The following is a 16,082-nucleotide window of genomic DNA, read 5'->3' as shown; positions in this document are numbered from 1 at the left end:
TTAGCATGACACTTCCAGCAGTTCTTGGGAAAGCTGATGAATAAAAAATAAAGAAATAAAATTATTGTTTGGTAGTATTTACTGAAGTTATTTCATGTTCTTTAATGATAGCTGAAAAGTTATTTCCCATTTTTCTGCCAATATTTTGTGGAAAGTAATTAGGAATTTGTGGATATGTGTGGCTAGTAACAAAAATTTAATTGCTTAAGAGCTAGATTTACCCAATTAGGGGAAAAAACACAGTATCATGTATGTTTCCAGACAAAATTAGGCATCACTGCATGAGTTTCAGTGGAAAAAAATTTGCCAGATGAGAAGTTGAATGATTAATTATGCAGAAGAAATGCAAGGAAACTGTAAGCTTTGCATGAGCAATTTGCAAATTAAAGGTGAAATATATTCATTCTGTAATTAATATCTCCATGTAGTGATTAACACAGACAAGTGATTGGCCAAAATTCACAAAAGGCATTGATGATAGAGATGGAATAGACGTGATTGTCTCTAGGACTTGCCATGTGTGGTTGTTAGACTAGACAGCCTTTACAGTTTACAAGATATTGTATAATAACTATAGAAGGAATTTTCTGTTGTTACCAGCTTATTCCTACTCACATTTTTTGTCCCATGCGTCATCTCATACCTTTCACAGTTCAGTGTTAAATTTTACATTTTTTGACTCATTTAAGTTATGCCTATTTTTGAAAAATTCACGAGTGTTCTTTTCTTCACAATGAAACCCATGAAGCAGTCATGGTAGTCCATGGTAGTCTCCTTGAGTGTGCTGTATTTATTTTCTACTCAACCATCCTGAGACCTACGTTTGAAGAAATTTGCCTTTTTTTTCTTTTTTACTTCCAAGCAAAAACGAATAAAAAACTAATACGTTAAAAACGTTATACAATGATATTCTGTTTTTCAGGGTTCTGTTCTTTCATCTGCATCTCTTAATTACAAATTCTGCATATGGTATTTGTGACAAAAAGAATATTAAAAAGTATTTGCTACGTCCTTAAAAAACTGTGCTAATAGTCTCCTGTAGGCCTTCATTATACCTTGTAACTTCATGTTATACTGCACAGAAGCATAATTTGAAAATGCCAGAACTTGGAACTCTTTAATACTTGCTTTCCTGGGGATGATAATATAGCACAATAAATGACCTTACAAGAGAGCGTACCCAAGCTTCTTGGCTGATGTCCAGTTTGAAAATAAGCTATAAAAGGCTGCTGGCTTTTTTGGGTCTTCCTTGTTTAAGTTATTTTAATTTTTTTATATATTTTTTTATGCTGCTGTCCTGAGGCTAAAATTTTATGGTCTTTTGGAAAGATGTATGCAAAATTTATTTCATGCTACATTGTGACATTTTTGAACAAAAAGAGAAAGCATTAAATGACTGAAGTGTGAATAATTTTTTAGAGGTTTATATTACTGTTCTTGCCATAAAGGCCATATTGTGATAAATTATGAAGGATCAGAGCTTGAAGGTAAATTCAGTCCCTGTAACTTTTACATCATTTCCTGCGTCCTGCATAAAAATATCTTGTTGAAGAGCAGTATGTTTCTAGAAAGGTATATATATATTTTATTTTATTCAGAATATGTCCTTTTATGTATCAGTGCATTTTTCAAAGGATAAGAAATATTTGGGAATAGCATTGTGGTAAAAAATATGCATAATAATCCCAGAAAAGTTTTACAACTACTTTTGGAATAATATCAGAGTTACAATTTCTAAGCTTCAAGTAGTAATGAAAACATTTCACATCTGCTGTTATCAAAGTATCTAACAAAACACAAAAATAACACTTTCGTTTTTGCTTATGCCTGAAAGTGTACACTTTTGTCGAAAAAAGGCATAAAGTCATACACGAAAGTAATGCACAGTGATCTTACAGCATAGATTTAACTGTGTCTTATTGTATTATTTGCAAGAATTTTCCCTTGTCTTATTGTGACTAAGCCATGCAAACCAGCAAGGAAGAAACACGCTGAGTGTATTACCTTTCAGTCAATGTCGGGACAACCAAATGTATCACATTTATTTATAAGTTTTAAACTCATCTGATTTCATAGGCAATTTTCGGTGCCATCTTTTGTTCATCCATTTTTATTTTAGCAGCAGATGTTATGCTGTCACCTAAGCAAAATCCCTTTCCTTTTCTATTGAATCAGCCAACAAGGTTATTATTCTAATTAGAACTGATAATGATTTTTATGTGTGAGTATTTATGATGTGGGTATTTAGTCATTGGGCAGTTGTCCGAGGCAATGAGGTGATTTTATGTAAACCAGTAGCTGGATATTAACTAATGAAGTTTTCTCATATAAACTACAGATTAATTTTAGTATGAGGTGTCTGCATGCAATAGCCCTTGGACCAGTCCAGGCAGGACAAGATATTAAAAATGTGGTCTGCACTGCAGCTGGGTACAGTGGTCCTTACCTGGAGCCTCTGGCAAAAGGCACCAGGTGAGACTTGGGGTTGACCCTCAGGTTTTTGGAGCCAAGGATACAAAGGCTCTGAGACTGAATATACTTCAGCTGAAAAGGAAATATTAGCAGCGTATGAAGGAGTTTGAGCTGCTTCAGAGGTAATCGGTACTGAAGCATAGCTCCTCCTAGCACCCTGACTTCCAGTACTTGGCTGGATGTTCAAGCAAAAGGTTTCTGCTACTCACCATGCAACTGATGATACATGGAGTAAGTGGATTGTATTAGTCACACAGTGGGCTCGAATAGGTAGCTCCAGTCGCCCAGGAATCTTAGAAGTAATCATGGACTGGCCAGAAGGCATTTCAGAATGTCACAAGAAGAAGGGGAGGTGACACATGCTGAAGAAGCCCCACCATATAATGAACTGCCAGAGAACAAAAAGCAGTATGCCCTGTTTGCTGACAGATCCTGCCGTCTTGTAGGAAAACATCGTAAGTGGAAAGCTGCAGTATGGAGTCCTACATGACAAGGCACAGAAGCTGATGAGGGACAAGGTGAATCAAGTCAGTCTGCGGAAGTAAGAGCCATACAGCTAGCCCTAGACATTGCTGAATGGGAAAAGTAGCCAGTACTTTATGCTGACTCATGGATGGAGACAAAAGCCTTGTGAGGGTGGTTAAAACAGTGGAAGTGGAGTAACTGGCAGCTCAGAGCCAAGCCCATTTGGGATGCCTCATTGTGCAAGATATTGCTGCCCAGCTAGAGAACTTGTCTATGAAAGTTGTCTGAGGCAATAAAGTGATTTTATGTAAACCAGTAGCTGGACATTAAATGATGAAGATTTCTCCTATTAACTACAGACTAAATTTTAGTATGAGGTGTCTGCATAGTCATGGCCTTGGTTATATATTTTGCCTGCTCTGACAACATCCATTTCTAAAATGAGACTTACCTGTAGCTATCACATGATTTTGAATTGCAATCTAGTATGCTGTTATTAGGTTAAAAGTTGTCTTTTGACAACTAACATGTTTGGGTTTTTTTCCAGAAAGCTTAATTACGAGTTCTGCACACAATGTAGATATTAATCTTTTAGACGGAATCAGTAAAGGACAGACTGGCTTGAAAATGAGACATTCTTTCAGTGACACTTCAGTTGGATTCTTCTCTGAACACAGAAAGATGAGATTTCAAGGCTAGAGGAGGGACAACTGTGTCACCCAAAAATGGATGGGAACATTTGTTCAGCTCAGGTAATTTGCCCCTGGGGTTAGAGTTGCGCACATACCTGCACTATGAAGTCTTTCCTGCCATGAGGACACTCATTCTTCTGTAGTCTGTAGTTCTGTGTCTCTTCTGTATCCCACTGAAATATTAAGAGTATAAATTCTAATCTAGGGTGGTATTTCATACCTAAATCCCTGCAAGTCTTGGACTGATCTGTCTCTGGTCTTGTATTTGGAATAGAAGAGCTGATGATTTGACTAAATTTTCCAGAAAAAAAAAAAAAAGATAATATGAATATGTAAAACAGCTGAATACAGAGGTTAGAAAACAAACAGTTCTGCTCACAGATATTGATGACAGTTTTGCAGACTACAATGGATGGTTTGACTTTGTCTTTTTTCTCCCTTCCTCAGATAAAGATATTGCTATTCCTGTAGCAAAGATGTTTGCTCAACTGAGGAAGTTTAAGACATGATACTATGAGGGGAAAAAAAAAAGATGCTGTGTACAGCAGCAACTAGATTGTTTTAGCATAGATGCAGAGTTTCAGTGAATTATCTGGCAATATTTTTTAAAGCATAATCCTTCAATTTATGTGAGCCTGTTGTTGAGTTTTTTTTCCCTTAATTCAGAGTAAATCATACAGACAAGAGATAATGGCTTTGTGAGTGGGAACTTTGGGTCAACTTCAATGTTAACAGAAGGTGCTGATGTTTTTACTCTGGTGCGTTGTTTCCTTTACTACAAGAATACCAAAACTGCCTTCTGCTGTTTGATACATGCCTTTTAACATCCATCTATGCAACATATAATTTTTTGCTTTAGAGTGGGACTTCAACTTTTCCTCCCCTTTTGTTTTGCTACAATTCTACTCTAAAATATATCAGTAACACTGTATATTACTCTTCTCTTTACAGCGTTCATGACACTTCCAAGTTTTCTGCCTTTACAATACTTCTTCATAGTTTATTAATGCTTTTATTTATTTCTATTTATTCTGAGATATTATCTTCAAATCTTGATTTAGAAACTAGTCTCTATTGCAAACATAACTTCACTAGGATTATTTATCCTATTAATACAAGTGCAGAGGAAACTGAAGAGAGGCATGTATAGAGAAGCGACACTTCTGGCAGTCTGATGGGGCTGATAAGACTCTTCCTGAATCTGTCATGGTCTAACCCTAAATGGTAAAGGGCAGAGCATTTAATATCTCTTGGTGCTTCCGTTTCTTGGAAGCCATCAGGGACAGTAATACCCTTAAGGATATCCTTCTGAGGAGAAATTCATCATTACCTGTGGAAAAAGTCAGATCACCTGACAGTCCAAGCAGAAAGGAAGAAGCAAATTGTAGCCTTTGGATTAGAAGGAAATCATTGCACTGCCAACGTGCATTTTGTAGTTTAACCTGGCAGCCAGCAACTAAGCACTAGACAGCCACTCGCTCCACCCATCCCCCTTCCCCCCAGTGGGATGGGGAGAAGAAATTAATAAAAGGTCAGACTCGTGGGTTGAGATAAAGACAGTTAATAAGACAACAAACTGTCCTGGGTTTGACCAGGACAGGGTTAATTTTCACTAGAAGCCAGGAGGGGACACAGCTGGGTGGGCTGACCCAAACTGGGCAAACAGAACTGGGTATTCGATACCATGTGCCACCATGCTGGGTGCCAGTGGCCGGGGGGAAGCAAGTCGCGGCTCTGGAGCGTGCGGGGCACTGGGCGGTGAGAGTTGCTCTGTGCATTTCACTGTATGTTTTGTATATTCTTATCAGTATTATTGTTCTTACTGTTAGCTTCATTTGCTGTTCTGTTAAACTGCCCTTATCCTGACCCACGAGTTTTTTGCCTTTTTCTTTCCATTCTCCTCCCCACCCCAGTGGGGGGAGGGGTGATAAAACCACCAAGTGGTGCTTTGTTGCTGGCCACGGACAAACCAAGTCAAAAGTAAATACTACTACTACTACTACTACTAGTAATAATAATAATAATGCAAAACAAACTATATAAAATACAATTTTTCTTGCCACCTAAAGACTTACTTGCAGCCAGTCCCTGAGCAGTGATCGTGGAACCCAGAAAATGGCAAATTTCACAAACTCCTGAAAAAGACTGAAGTCCCAGAAAAGTACAGACTCCCAGGCAAGAAAAGATTTTGAAGCCATGGAAAAGAGAAGAGCAGACAATCAGATTCCTGCCCCCTGGCCAACCCCCACTAATAAACTGAGTGTGACATCTATGTTATGGGATATTTCCATTGGCCAGCTTGGGCTATCTGTCTGGCTATGCTCCCTCCCAGCTCCTGCACAGCTGCTCATTAGCTGAATAATAGAAACTAGAAAAAGTCCTTGATTTCATAGCAATGACTGAAAACATCAGTGTTATCAACATTCTTCTTGTACTAAATCCAAATGACAGCAGCTACTGAGAGGAAAGTGAGAAAGCAGTTCAGTACACAGCCTTGGCAGCAGAAAATTTAAATTTTATTTCCAGTTCTATCATGGCCAAGGTTTATGTTATTTCTTTTTCATCCATTGTCTGTCTTGTTTCATTGCAGAGTATCTGATTACATTTGGGGTCTCACACAATGGTGTACTAGTTTCTTCAGGTCCCTGTCAAAATGTAAGCAATTTGAAAGCTTCTGGTCATGAAGTGAATAAACACTGAAGATACTGTCCTGGCTAAGCAAGCCATTGTATTAAGACAGAATAGGTCAAAGTGAGAACACATGGTGGGATGGAGATGGAAGATCTGCTCCCAGAATTCTAATGAGGGAGGGCGACAAGATCAGACCAAGACATAGTTTTCAATGTGGCAGAATATCGGAATTTAATGGAACCAAAGGTATAAAACCTGTATTTGTCTTCCAGTACAAGAGAAACACATTTCTATAATACACCTATATTAGCTTGTTGGATTTTGACATATTTATAATTAAAACACAAGAAGTCAATTGTTACTGATGCTTTCTGCCTCCCACATGAATGCTTTAAGCACAGAGATAAAAAAGTTCCATTAATATTCTACATTTCATTCAAAACAACTCTTACTGAGCATCCTGACTGTTTCCACATTCTGAACATCACATTCCTCAGTTAGAATCTGATTTTGCACTGAAGAAAGGAAAAAAAAAGCAGTTTCAACATGCAGTAGTCCTTCCTCCTCCTCTTTAACCCTTTCATTTATGCAGTGGATCAGATCCTGTGAGGTCCAAGAGAACTCTGACACTAAGAGTACATGTGCACAACCACTACCGTCATATTGTGCGCTAAGAGATGTGCATGTCATTTTCATGTACTTGAGTAAAATACTTTTTAAAAAAGACTTGAAGTTCTACAACATCCCATTTTGATTTACACTTGAGATATGTGCAAATTCTTGTTGCTTGAATTTTTGACAACAATGTTTGACTTTCAATCTGGCAGATCTGGAATTCATGTTAATCCCATTGCTCACACAGAATAGGTGAGTCTTGAAATATAAAATTGAAGCTTCAATAACGATGGTAATAATTGAAAAGATTCAACCTTTGCTTCCCAGAATTAAGAGAAAATCTTATTTGCTGTTCGTCTCAATAGTCTAGCTAAGGGTAAGTTTTTATCTGTTTCTACTTTTGGCTCTCTAGACTTCACCAGGATGTGAAGGTAAGTAGGTGAATTTACTACCAATCTCTCAGTCCTTATGTCTAGGTACTGGACTATGTCTTGGTCAGTTTGTATACACAAAGTATTTTGTATGCATAGGAAAGTTGTGGGTTTGTGTGTGATGCCTCCAAAAAAAATTGGATGAAATAGCTATAATTACAATTTAGAAGTATTTGACTTGCATGTTGTTAATCTGATCTGCTTTTTAGTAAAGATCCTAAGTTTGGTCTCACTGCTTCTGTACTATTTAAATGCATGTATTTTAAGTGTATGATCTGAAACTCATGTTTTTCTCTCTGAGTTGTGATAATGAGTAAGAAATTGTACAGTGAAGTGCCCCCTCTACCTATTGCCAAAAGTAGACTGAATTATCACCCAGATTGCCTAGAATATATAGAAATATTGCCTGAATTATTCGGAACCAGAGCCTAGGTTTATCCTGTACCCTTGAACAGAGGACTTGTTACTTTTATTTTTGGTAGGATGCGAAACTTTAAATGCCATATTGCTTTTCTGTTGTTACACAACTTCCCTCTCTCTGTTAACTTTATCCCTGTGGAATTATAGATACCAAAGAAGAGACTGTGAAAATGCTTATGTTTGCAAACCAAGAACTGATACCTGAATCAGTGCTAATAAGAAAATAAAAAAAGATTTTATGAACTCTGCTGTTCCGTAGTTTTGTATTCTCAGTCAGAACATGAATTCTTATCTAGTCCCTAGTCTAATCTCTGCTACAGAGGTATTTCAAAATAAAGGTGGACTACAAGCACAGGGCTGATTCTGATTAGGAGAATTTATATGTTAAAACTTGGAAGGAATAGAAGAGGCTACTAATGGGACTTCCAGACCTGCTGCTTGCAGTTGGACTTGGTAAATGCAAATTATTTAAGATCTGTTAGGAAAGAATTGGGGATAGGGCGACTGGTTTTGTTTTCTTTTATTTTTTCTTTATCTGGCTTGTGCCCTGTTAATGTCTTCCTCTGTCAGAGAGGTTCCTTGGAAAAAAACATTTTCTCAGGTGTACTGCTTTGCACATTGGAAGCTTGACTCATATCAGGGACAGCGTAAAAAAGAACAGGTCCCTTCTTTATGTCACTTCTCTTCTGCTATCCTAACTTTAAGGTATACGTCTTCATAAATAAGACAGTAGCACAAGAGTAGCAATTTTCATAATCTGTTAAAGCTGAAAAGAGAGTCAGTGTGCATCCTGCTAATTGCATATGAACACTTCAATGAATAAGGAGCTTAAAATGTCCCTAAGTCCCTCTGAATCCAAATGTGCTATAGCCACAACATTACACACATGTTGAAATGTATAATTTCTTTGTATTTTTGTCTCTTTTTTTCTGAGTGGGGTTATGCTTTACTGTCTGCTTTTGTCCACAAATGTAATTTCTGGTATTATTTAGACTGAAAAAGTATACTTAATTTGATTTTCTTCTCTGCAGAAATACAGCTTCTTTCAATTGTGAGCAACTGATCGAAAGCTGTTTAGCAGTTTAGCTGTTCTTAACATATCACCATCACATTTGCCAAATGCAAGACTGATATATTTAATCTGTATTCTTCCAGATATGTTCTCAAGGGAGGAAGGATTTCCTATGGATTTGTTAATTTATTTGCAATTGCATATACATGCACATTCTTATTTAAGTGTAATGGGATGGCACTAAACCTCCTGACCAGCCTTCACAGACAGGTATAACAGCATTGGTATACGACAGTAAAATTAGAATTACGCAGCTAAAGCAAACAACTGAATAAACCCAATGTCTAATATTCATAGAATCATAAAATCATAGAATGGTTTGGGTTGGAAGGGACGTTAAAGGTTGTCTACTTCCAACCCCCATGCCATGGGCAGGGCCACCTTCCACTAGACTAGATTGCTCAAAGTCCCATCCAGCCTGGCCTTGAACACTTCCAGAGAGGCGGCATCCAAAACTTCTCCACACAGCCTGTTCCAGTGCCTCACCACCCTCATAATAACAAATTTCTTTCTCCTACCTAATCTAAATCTACCCTTTTTCACTTTAAGCCATTACCCCTTATCCTATCACTACATGCCCTTGTAAAAAGTCCCTTTGCAGCTTTCCTGTAGACCCCCTTCAGCCACTGGAAGGCTGCAATAAGGTCTCCCCGCAGCCTTCTCTTCTCCAGGCTGAACAGCCCCAACTCTCTCAGCCTTTTTCTCACAGGAGAGGTGTTCCATCCCTCTGATCATTTTTGTGGCCCTCCTCTGGACCCGCTCCAACAGGTCCATGTTTTTCTTGCGCCGGGGGCTCCAGAGCTGGACACCGGACTCCAGGTGGGGTCTCAAGAGAGCAGAGTAGAGGGACAGAATCACCTCCCTCGACCTCCTGGCCACGCTTCTTTTGATGCAGCCCAGGATACGGTTGGCCTTCTGGGCTGCGAGCACACATTGCTGGGTCATGTTGCACTTCTTGTCAACAAGCATCCCCAAGTCCTTCTCCTCAGGGCTGCTCTCAATCCCATGTTGACCGCACCACACATCTTGGTGTCACTGGCAAATTTGCTGAGGGTGCACTCAATCCCACTGTCCATGTTGCCAACAAAGAAGTTAAACAGCACTGGTCCCAATACTGACCCCTGAGGCACACCACTCATCACTGGTCTCCACTTGGACATCAAACCATTGACTGCATCTCTTAGAGTATCCAGCCAATTCCTTATCCACTGAGTGGTCCATCCATCAAATCCATGTCTCTGCAATTTAGAGACAAGGATGTTTTGTGGGACTGTGTCAAATGCTTTGCACAAGTCCAGGTAGATGACTTCAGTTGCTCTTCTGTTGTCCACCAATGCGGTAACCCCATCGTAGAAGGCCACTAAATTTGTCAGGCACAATTGGCCATAGTGAAGCCACGTTGGCTGTCACCAATCACCTCCTTATTTTCCATATTATTTACTTGTGAATTCCGAGAAATATATTAGATGGGAATCAAACAAGAAGTTGTTGGAGCTGTTTTTAACATTTCTGATGCAGTTGTCTCTGAATGGAAACAAAGAAATGGAAAGACCAAGGAAAAGAGAGATCTGGTAACTTTCACATTACTATTACTAAGGACATCTTACATAGCAGTGGTGTTTTTAGACAGTGTAATGAGTTATATCTGAAAGTAAGCTTCAACAATGTTTAAGCAAGTACTAACAGAAAAATAACAAAGACCTGACTGACTTGAAAAGGGGAAATCCACAAAACAGTTTTAGTGAAATCAAGTAAAGGTATTTTCTTTTATATTTATATTCATGGTATTAGACAGAAATAATACTTTTCCTCCAAATCAGAGGATACCTATTCTATCAAAAAGACTTCTGCTTGGTTGTATTTATACAGCATTATTTCCAAAAAGCACCTTGTCTGTTCATGCTGCTAAAACATGACAGGCTATTGGAAGAATACTACCAATATTAATTAAAGATTTGTCTTTATGGTTGTTTTAAAATTTTTTTGTAATCATTAGATAAACCATAGACAAGCTTGTAAACAATATAGATGTTTTAGTGACATCCTTCTTAATACTTTCATCTTTTGTGTGTGTAATCTTTTGTATGAATTATGTTCCATTTAGACCATGTTTATGGATGTTTTCTAGGTAACTACAAACTTTTGTAGTTTACTGTACTAAAGTTCACTTGAAACATCAGAACATCTGAACGCTCAGATATAGGACTAGGAGGGTAGATGATTTATAAAAACAAAATAGTTTTAGCAGATACCAGGATATGTGCATTCTGGAATAACTGCAATGAATGAGAGAATGGGTAGTTAATTCTTTGGAGACAGCTATCTAGTTGTGGCTTTCAATAGTTGGGAAAAAAAATTGTGTTTGGGTTAAAATGAGATACCAGAAACTCAAAGAACTGAAACAACTTTCTTGGGTTTTTTTCTATCTCAACAGATCAAAGGAGATTTATAACAGAATTTAGGGCACTGCATGGCATTGCTGAAACTGCATGGAGAATTAGAGGAAATGGTGTTATTGTCAGAGCAGGCCTTGCAGCTGGTATGAACATTATTGTATGGAACCGACTAGTGATGTTACTTCTAGAAGAGTAACATTTTAGACTGGGTACTGCTCTGTTGAAGTCTTTTTCTTAATGGTACTGTGAAATATTTTGCTCTTCCTTCCTTCTTGAATAGCCTTCTGTTCTGGTACTGTCTATGTGTTCCTCCACAGCACTTAGGCTGTTTGACATGGGAGACTCTGCTCCCTTATTATCACCACTTCCCTCTGCTATTTATTGGTATTCTTTCCTTTTTTTTTGGTTGTTTTTTTTTTTACATAGCCACCTTTTTATGTTGTGTGGTCCATCCTTTCATGTCTTCTTTTCGGAAAAAATTCCTCTGTGTGGGACCTGATGTTGTTGTGTTTTTGTCTGTGTGGGACCTGTTGTTGTGTTTTCGTCTATGTGGTCTCACAGAAGCACAGAATGGTTGTGGTTCTAAGAGACCTCTGGAGGTCATCTTGTCCAATGCAGCCCCGCTCAAACAAGGCCACCTAGAGCCAGTTGCCCAGGACCATGTCTAGACAGCTTTCGAATATCTTTAAGGATGCACACTCCACAACATCTCTGTGCAACCAGTGCTAGTTCTCAGTCACCCTCCAAGGATAAAAGCATTTCCTGATTTTCAGAGGGAACCTCCTGAGTTTCAGTTTGTGCCCATTGCCTCTTGTCCTGTTACTGGGCACCACTGAAAAGAGCCTGGCTCTGTCCTCTGTGCACCCTCCCTTCAGACATTTATATACATTGACAAGATCCCCCTTAAGCCTTCTCTTCTCTAGGGTAAAGAGTTCCGGCTGTCACAGCCTTTCCTTATATGCGAGGTGCTCCAGTCCTTAATGCAGCCATTAGCCTTCTTTGCAGCAAGGGCACGTTGCTGGTTCATGATCAGCCTGGTGTCCAGCTGCTCAGCCACCAGCATATACTGGTGCCTGGGGCTGTTCCTACCTAGATGCAAGGCTTTGCATTTCACATTGTTCAACTTCATGAGGTTGCTGTCCGCCCATTTCTCCAGCCTGTTGAGGTTCCACCGGTGGCAGTATGATTCTCTGACATATCAGCCACACCTCCCAGTTTTGTACCATCTGCACACTTGCTGAGGTTACACTCTGCTCCATCATCCAGAATATGAATGAAGGTGTTAAACAGAACTGTACCCAATATTTATCCCTGGGATATACCACTAGCTAGTGGCCTCCAACTAGACTTCGTACCCAAGTATCTAGTACATTCACAGTCACTTAATGAATAAATAATAAAAATTTTAAATACTGATGTGCATGCAGTCGTTGTAAAAGAACACTACTAAGACTTCCGATGCAAGCTTGCAGTACTTATGGAACGCTAAAATTATTTGCTTATCCTCCAGCTAACGTGTTGTGGTGCCTGAGAATCATAGTATTTTGCTAGATTATTTTATTGAAAGCACATATTTTCTTGATTAGGAACAATTCTGCTTTAAAGTCATTATTCAGTGTAGTTTATGGCTTTGTTTGAGGCACACTTTTCAAATCCTGCATTTGTATATCTTTCTTGGGGACTTCTGTAGTGCTTAACATTATAATAGGTGAATGTTTTTCAAACATTACCTTATCCTCTCAGTAAGTGTCTGACATGGGGCCATAATGTTTACTCTTTTCCACAAAATAGAATTTGAGGCATAGAGAGGCACCATGATCAGAAGTACAAGCTGACTTAGTGTCAAGACAGAGCACCAGACTTAATTTTAATTTTTTTTTTATTATTATTATAGCACAATGTGTACTGAAACTGTGAGTGTTTAGCACCTCTTTACATCAAAGCCAGCTCTTAAGTCAGAAACTTAGAAATAATAGGACATAATAGGAAAACAGCCATGAAAGAAATCTGGTTCAAGTGACATCATCCAGGCATAGGTGGCCGAGGATTAGATATGGTCTAGTTCAAAGGAGAATGTTTTAATTGTGAGAACTTCTATTTTCTCCTCCATTCAGCTTCATTCTTTATCAATTTCTGGCTTCTACACCATAAAAGACAATCTTTTCTAGACAACTGTTCCCATGTTGTGACTTACCCATAGACCAGTCCATCTTGTGCAATGAGGAAAGGTACTCTTGGGAGCGTATGAAGTGAGATAGAAAGTAATTAGAACACATGTGTAATAAATTGGCTTCTTTCCGTATATGAAATATATTTTTTTTTTTTTTTAGTATGTGTTATTACACAGGTAAACAGTTCTGGCCTTTGTTAATTTTGGGATACTTGGATTGTAATGCTAGGTTTCTGTGTACAACTTTCCAGGGTTAAAAATATGTCAAACATGGAATAAAAACAAGGAGATATGGAATCATCAGGTTCCATAAAGCTTGTTGCTAGGGTTGTAGTCTTTAAAAACGCCATATTGATTACTACTTCATGAGCTCATGAAGCAGCTAATGTGCTCTCTTACTCCATATAAGCCAGCACTGAGTGGAGAGAATTCCAGTAGGTTTGGCAGACATTTGCTGATAGTGATACTTAGGAAAATGGAGTCTAATTCCCGATTTTTTCTTTCTCATTCTTCTTACACCTCATCATCTTCCTACAACTGTTGGCTTCTGGGATCACTGCCAAGTTTGTAACCAGAAATTAAAAGCAAGGAAAGCATCTCCGTTGTAGTCTGATTAGGTATCATACCAGACCTGTCATTTCAGAGGATAAAGCTGCCTACCTTGAAGACAGAAATGGCAAAAACCAACCCCATGGTCCCTGGTAAGGTCTGTACCTCTCTTTCTGACTTTTTATCGTATGTGGTCCCCTTTTTTAAATTTTTTTCTTTTTCTTTTTTTTTTTCCCATCCCAGGTTTTCTTGTCCAGTCTCTGTGAATTTATGTCTTTACCCCTATTCTACCATTGTTTCTTCCTTCTTGCTTCTTTGCTGGCCAAGAAGAATGGAAGCTCCAGCCTCTGTTCCTTCTGCTCCTACCACTCTTCCTTTATTTTAATGCTCCTTGACCTGATCTGTCCCCATTGGTTAGCTTCTCTGACTCAAAGGCCAGATGTACCCTGTGGAGTTTCCCATTCTGCCTTCAAAGCATGAAGGTTGTTTTACTCCTATGAGAAAATTCCAGCTGTTTAATTTTTCCTCATTCTCTGAAATCTCACTATCATTTTGGCTGAAATGTTTTTAAATGATTTCTGCCCGAGGCAGACCATCAGAGTAGAAAATTTAATCCTAAATAATTTCTTTGGTAAATTTATAAACATCTATATAAGGAGTCTTCTAATGGGAAGTATTAGACAGTGTTAAAAATAGGTTATGATGCCACCTTGTTTTAAAGTTACTGTCATGTGTATGGATAAGTACATGGTTGAATAACTGTTGTGCCTTAGATATCCATATGTTGTCAGTATAAATAAATACTGGCTTTTAAATAGACGACCATACCAACAGAAACAGGAGTTAGTGACAAAATATGGCTTTTCTAGAGTTAAACTTTAACTCCCAAAGTTAGTCCAATTTAAATGTGCAAGTGTGACTTGCAGTAAATATGCCTGAATAAACTAATATATCTCTGGGATGAGAATGGTTCATTGTAGCTGAATAAAACCATAGCAGAAATGTACCAAAATACTCTGTGGAAAAGCAAGTAAGCACACATTCAGTGACTGAAGTTCTTGCTCCTGAATAATTCCACTAGATCATTTGTTTTCTTTGACTTCAGAATTTGCTGTAGCGCTCTGTGTGTGTACGTGTGTGCATAAACTTTTTTATATATATACAAATTTTTGTTTATTTCCCACTTCATGGTTGCAACTTTAATAACAGAATACAAAATGTTAAAAGGAACTGAACCTTTTAACTAAATTTTCTGCACTCAGTATTTTGTTCATCATTAAAAAAGCAGTCCACCTTTAAAGAGCTACTTCCCAGCCATGTATATACATTGCCATGTTTTTGTGTCTCCTTTCATTATAGTTTAATTTGTCTGTATTACCAAATTGAAAGTGCAGCTTTTACTCTAAGACAATATTTAACTTTCTACTGTAAGGTCCAAGACTAGTTCTAATATTTTAGCAGGCAGTAGTGCAGTTTGTACAGCCAGAAAAGAAAGTTCTATGAACTTTACCTTCAGACGAATGTGAGAGGATTTGCCCAAAATAAAAGAATCTTTTGCACAAATAAATGGGTAAACTTGGAAGACAGAGCAGATGTCTCAGTATTGTCAGTTCCACATGGATCACTGGGAAATGTGAATGTATCTTTGCATAGTGTAACATCAATTGGTGGCAGAGATTAAGAAGCTGGAGTTAGATTCTGCAGTCACCTTCTTTCCTGTGAAAAGACTGAGAATGAAGGTCTTTGGAAACCAGCAGCAGATGGACATACGGCAATTCTAATTTTTATATTGATACAACAATGGGAAAGGGAGAAGGAAGGCAATGGAATTTTTTTTTACGGATGTTTTATGCATTGCACGGTGTGTTTATGTGCCCAAGTACAGACAAAGCCAATGAACTCCATTGTCTCTCCTTGAAAGATTAATAATCTATCATAGTAGATAAATTTTTCAAAAACAAATCTTTTCATATATGGTAATAAACAGAGGTTCCCCCCACCCCACTCCCTGGTATTTTGCTTCTTTGCTTCTTTCTATCTCCAGATGATGCGTTTGGGTGTTAATATCGCATGTTACTTAAATGCTGACTTGCTCATCGGCCCAAAGGTTGTGCTTAGGTCGTGGGTCATTTCTCCCTGCTGACGGTTACAGATCTGGGGAAATGACAG

At 38.3% G+C, this 16,082-nt stretch overlaps 1 long non-coding RNA gene across 2 annotated transcripts in view; it reads right to left on the bottom strand.

Annotated features, from left to right (window-relative positions):
• LOC142360901 (uncharacterized) overlaps positions 1-16,082 on the bottom strand; it is a 79,275-nt gene that overhangs the window by 62,011 nt on the left and 1,182 nt on the right. The window contains exon 1 of one of the 2 annotated variants that reach the window (XR_012763533.1): positions 15,424-15,625. The exons of the other annotated variant lie outside the window; for it this stretch is intronic. This is a non-coding gene — a long non-coding RNA (uncharacterized LOC142360901). Of the gene's footprint in view, positions 1-15,423; positions 15,626-16,082 lie in introns of those variants that run through there. 2 annotated transcript variants of the gene reach the window in all.

This window comes from Opisthocomus hoazin, chromosome 3 (genome assembly GCF_030867145.1).
Source record: "Opisthocomus hoazin isolate bOpiHoa1 chromosome 3, bOpiHoa1.hap1, whole genome shotgun sequence".
NCBI lineage: Eukaryota > Metazoa > Chordata > Aves > Opisthocomiformes > Opisthocomidae > Opisthocomus > Opisthocomus hoazin.
This window is presented reverse-complemented; position numbering and strand designations above follow the sequence as displayed.